The following is a 5,437-nucleotide window of genomic DNA, read 5'->3' on the forward strand; positions in this document are numbered from 1 at the left end:
TAAAATGTTTGGTTCAGAGTTAGTATAATAAATGACCCAGCGTCGGTATAGTGGGTTTTTTGGAGTAAGTATAATATATGACCCAGCGTCGGTACGTGTATAGTGTTTGGTTCAGAGTTAGTATAATATGTGACCCAGCGTCGGTATAATGTTTGGTTCAGAGTTAGTATAATATGTGACCCAGCGTCGGTAAAAAAAAATGTTCAGAGTAAGTATAACATGTGACCAAGCGTCGGTATAATATTTGGTTCAGAGTAAGGATAATATGTGACCCAGCGTCGGTATAATGTTTGGTTCAGAGTAAGTATATTATGTGACCCAGCGTCGGTAAAATGTTTGGTTCAGAGTTAGTATAATAAATGCCCCAGCGTCGGTATAGTGTTTTTTTTTGGAGTAAGTATAATATGTGACCCAGCATCGGTATAGTGTTTTGTTCGGAGTAAGTATAATATGTGACCCAGCGTCGGTATAATGTTTGGTTCAGAGAAAGTATAATATGTGACCCAGCGTCGGTATAGTGTTTGGTTCAGAGTTGATATAATATGTGACCCAGTGTCGGTATAATGTTTGGTTCAGAGTGAGTATAATATGTGACCCAGTGTCGGTATAATTTTTGGTTTAGAGTAAGTATAATATGTGACCCAGCGTCGGTATAATGTTAGGTCCAGATTTAGTATAATATGTGACCCAGCGTCGGTATAGTGTTTGGTTCAGAGAAAGTATAATATGTGACCCAGCGTCGGTATAATGTTTGGTCCAGAGTTAGTATAATATGTGGCCCACCGTCGGTATAATGTTTGGTCCAGAGGAGGTATAATATGTGACCCAGCGTTGGTATAATGTTTGGTTCAGAGTAAGTATAGTATGTGACCCAACTTAGGCATAATATTTGGTTCGGAGTTAATATAATATGTGACCATGAGTCAGTATAATTTTAGCTCAGAATTGGTATAACACAATATAGAATATGTGTCTCTATTGGCCCCTGTTTTCGTACGTCCTTAGCTGTTGCAAAGACACAAATAATAACAACCCTACCCACACTTCTCCATTTAATCGGGTGAGTTATAGGAAAGGTCTGGGGTAGGTGATACAGTGTCTATACTCCAATATTCCAGTGAGGTGACACTTTGGATAAGAGATGTCGTTGGAAACATCGTTTTAATACAATAAAAGAACGACAATACGCCTCAAACACACACAAACACTCACATATGTGGAGGTATTAATGAGGTGGCATATGACAAGTAGTTAGTACTTGAAAAGGCAAGGTAAGCGATATCCTCATTAAACATTGCTTGTACTAATTTCTTTTTTTTATATTGTACATCTGTAACAGAAGAAGAAAAATGCACGGACAGACCGGGGTTCGAACCCGGGACCTTCCTAACTCTAGACGGATGCTCTACCAATTGAGCTATTTGGTCGCCGACGATCGACCCAGTCCAGTTCCGCTACACATCTTCATCTATGTATTGTAATGTGTTATATCAGAAATCAAATGTCGTCTAATAAAAATGATTTTATATTCCGCCCGGAGCCGTTCTTGTATATTTGGTGCTGAGTTGATACAAGGAAAAGGAACATTTATTCCTCTGTGATTAGTTGGGGTGCTTCTGAGATTATCGTTACTTCCTGTCCATTTGTTCCGGAGATAAAACTTGGTGTGTATTTCCGTATAGTGACACTTCCTCGTTATGATATTAACACATGGAACTGTCGTGGGATGAACGAGTGCTAAACATGGTGACCAGGTATGTTCTTATATATTCATAAAATTTTGTTGGCAATGGCACAAATGAAAGATAGTAGGGTGAAGATAGAGTACAGATAACAGAAATTATCCCATTATTTATGAATGATACATGTTTTATCAAAGAATCTATTCCTACATATTGATATAAATGAAGGAGATGTAGAAAATATAGAGACCTACATAATGTATGCAGGTCGGGGATCGTTAACAGTAGACCTGTTATAACCCACTACTGGGGCGTTAGAGGCGACTAACGTGGGAATGTGTGTCCTCTTCATGTTTTGTTTCCTAGTGCCTTGGTTGGCGACGCCTCACTATTCATTTTGCTTTAATGTTGAGCGTTCGCCAAGGTAAGGAAGGCAATGGATTCTGTCCCTTTGTCGGGACATACCAAAATCTGTCCCTTTGTCGGGATTATACCAAAATCTGTCCCTTTGTCGGGACATACCAAAATCTGTCCCTTTGTCGGGATTATACCAAAATCTGTCCCTTTGTCGGGACATACCAAAATCCTAAACACTGGCGGAGCATTCACTGCGTAACGTTCAGCAATTCAGGAAATGGCAACAACTGGTTCACCCGTTGTCAGTATAATGTGACCAGGCGCAATTTCATTGAGATAGCGCTATAAAACTGGCGTCAGATCTGCGCTACCATAAGGAGGCAATTACCCCAACATACCTGACTCCGGCGCACATACAAACATCCACGCATGCACAACACACATGGAGGCATGTCCTTAAATGACCTCAGCTGTTGATAGGACGTTACCCTATGCATGCCACATTGTAACCTGAATATGATAAGGATATCGATGTAAGAGAGATAACTCGTATGAAGTGAAGGATTGATGTAGGTTAACCCGTTCATTACATACATATAAGCTTATTTCATTTTAGATATTTTACATATAAAACATCTAAATCAAGAAAAGATGGTGCTAATGACATTGTCATATCTGATTATTTTATTTCTGTGTTAACAAAAACTGTGACACGATTATTGTAGTTGTGTCGTATTCAGTTATGAGGAGTGCTCCATTAGACGACATGTTGGGGAGTGCTCCGTTAGACGACTAAATGATAATGATGTTGGGGAGTGTGCTCCTTTAGACGTCTAAATGATAATGGTGTTTTGGAGTGCTTCATTATACGACTAAATGCTAATGATGTTTGGGAGTGCTCCATTATACGACTAAATGATAATGATGGTGTGGAGTGCGCCATTAGACGACTAAATGATAATGATGGTGGGGAGTGCTCCATTAGACGATTAAATGATAATAATGTTGGGGAGAGTGCTCCATTAGACGACTAAATGATAGTGATGGTGTGGAGTGCTCCATTAGACGCCTAAATGAGAATAATGTTGGGGAGTGTGCTCCATTAGACGACTAAATAATAATGATGTTGGGGAGTGCTCCATTAGACGACATGTTGGGGAGTGCTCCGTTCGACGACTAAATGATAATGATGTTGGGGAGTGCTCCATTAGACGTCTAAATGATAATGATGTTGGGGAGTGCTTCATTAGAGGAGTGTCCTCCATTAGACGACTAAATGATAATGATGGTGGGGGGTGCTCCATTAGACGACTAAATGATAATAATGTTGGACGATTAAATGATAGTGATGTTGGGGAGTGTGCTCCATTAGACGTCTAAATGATAATGATGTTGGGGAGTGCTTCATTAGACGACTAAATGATAGTGATGTTGGGGAGTGTGCTCCATTAGATGTCAAAATGATAATAACGTTAGGGAGTGTCCTCCATTAGACGATTAAATGATAATGATGGTGGGGAGTGTGCTTCATTAGACGACTAAATGATAATGATGGTGGGGAGTGCTCCATTAGACGATTAAATGATAATGGTGTTGGGGAGTGTGCTCCTTTAGACGTCTAAATGATAATGGTGTTTTGGAGTGCTTCATTATACGACTAAATGATAATGATGTTGGGGAGTGCTCCATTAGACGACATGTTGGGGAGTGCTCCGTTAGACGTCTAAATGATAATGATGTTGGGGAGTGCTTCATTAGACGACTAAATGATAATGATGGTATGGAGTGCTCCATTAGACGATTAAATGATAATGGTGTTGGGGAGTGTGCTCCTTTAGACGTCTAAATGATAATGATGTTTGGGAGTGCTCCATTACACGACTAAATGATAATGATGTTGGGGAGTGCTCCTTTAGACGACTAAATGATAATGATGCTTGGGAGTGCTCCATTAGACGGCTAAATGATAATGATGTTTGGGAGTGTGCTCCATTAGGCGACTAAATGATAATGATGTTTGGGAGTGCTCCTTTAGATGTCAAAATGATAATAATGTTAGGGAGTTTCCTCCATTAGACGATTAAATGATAATGATGTTGGGGATTGTGCTCCATTAGACGACTAAATGATAGTGATGGTGTGGAGTGCTCCATTAGACGATTAAATGATAGTGATGTTGGGGAGTGTGCTCCATTAGATGTCAAAATGATAATAATGTTAGGGAGTGTCCTCCATTAGACGATTAAATGATAATGATGTTGGGGAGTGTGCTCCATTAGACGACTAAATGATAATGATGGTGTGGAGTGCTCCATTAGACGACTAAATGATAATGGTGTTGCGGAGTGCTCCATTAGACGACTAAATGATAATGATGTTGGGGAGTGTCCTCCATTAGATGACTAAGTGATAATGATTGTGGGGAGTGCTCCATTAGACGATTAAATGATAATGATGTTGCGGAGTGCTCCATTAGACGTCTAAATGATAATGATGTTGGGGAGTGCTCCATTAGACGTCTAAATGATAATGATGTTGGGGAGTGCTCCATTAGACGACTAAATGATAATGATGTTGGGGAGTGCTCCATTAGACGACTAAATGATAATGATTGTGTGGAGTGCTCCATTAGACTACTAAATGATAATGATGGTGTGGAGTGCTCCATTAGACGACTAAATGATAATGATGTTGGGGAGCGCTCCATTAGACGACTAAATGATAATGATGTTTGGGAGTGCTCCATTAGACGACTAAATGATATTGATGGTGTGGAGTGCTCCATTAGACGTCTAAATGATAATGATGTTTGGGAGTGCTCCATTAGACTACTAAATGATAATGTTGGAGTGGAGAGCTCCATTAGACGACTAAATGATAATGATGGTGTGGAGTTCTCCATTAGACGACTAAATGATAATGATGTTCGGGAGTGCTCCATAGACGACTAAATGATAATGATTGGGTGGAGTGCTCCATTAGACTACTAAATGATAATGATGGTGTGGAGTGCTCCATTAGACGTCTAAATGATAATGATGTTTATGAGTGCTCCATTAGACGACTAAATGATAATGATGTTTGGGAGTGCTCCATTAGACGACTAAATGATAATGATGTTTGGGAGTGTGCTCCATTAGACGATTAAATGATAATAATGTTGGGGAGTGTGCTCCATTAGACGACTAAATGATAATGATGGTGTGGAGTGCTCCATTAGACGATTAAATGATAACGGTGTTGGGGAGTGTGCTCCTTTAGACCTCTAAATGATAATGATGTTTGGGAGTGCTTCATTATACGACTAAATGATAATGATGTTGGGGAGTGCTCCATTAGATGACTAAATGATAATGATGTTGGGGAGTGCTCCATTAGACGACTAAATGATAATGATG

General features: G+C 39.7%; 1 protein-coding gene across 1 annotated transcript in view; it reads left to right on the forward strand.

Annotated features, from left to right (window-relative positions):
* Positions 1 to 1,682: 1,682 nt before the first annotated feature.
* The window catches only part of LOC110445367 (uncharacterized protein DDB_G0290685-like), a 43,569-nt gene continuing 39,814 nt past the window's right edge, over positions 1,683 to 5,437 (forward strand). The window contains exon 1 of the mRNA XM_021489940.1: positions 1,683 to 1,754. The gene's annotated coding sequence lies outside the window, so the exon portion shown is untranslated. The remainder of the gene's footprint in view (positions 1,755 to 5,437) is intronic.

The sequence above is a fragment of the Mizuhopecten yessoensis genome, unplaced genomic scaffold, assembly GCF_002113885.1.
Source record: "Mizuhopecten yessoensis strain PY_sf001 unplaced genomic scaffold, ASM211388v2 scaffold2249, whole genome shotgun sequence".
Lineage (NCBI taxonomy): Eukaryota > Metazoa > Mollusca > Bivalvia > Pectinida > Pectinidae > Mizuhopecten > Mizuhopecten yessoensis.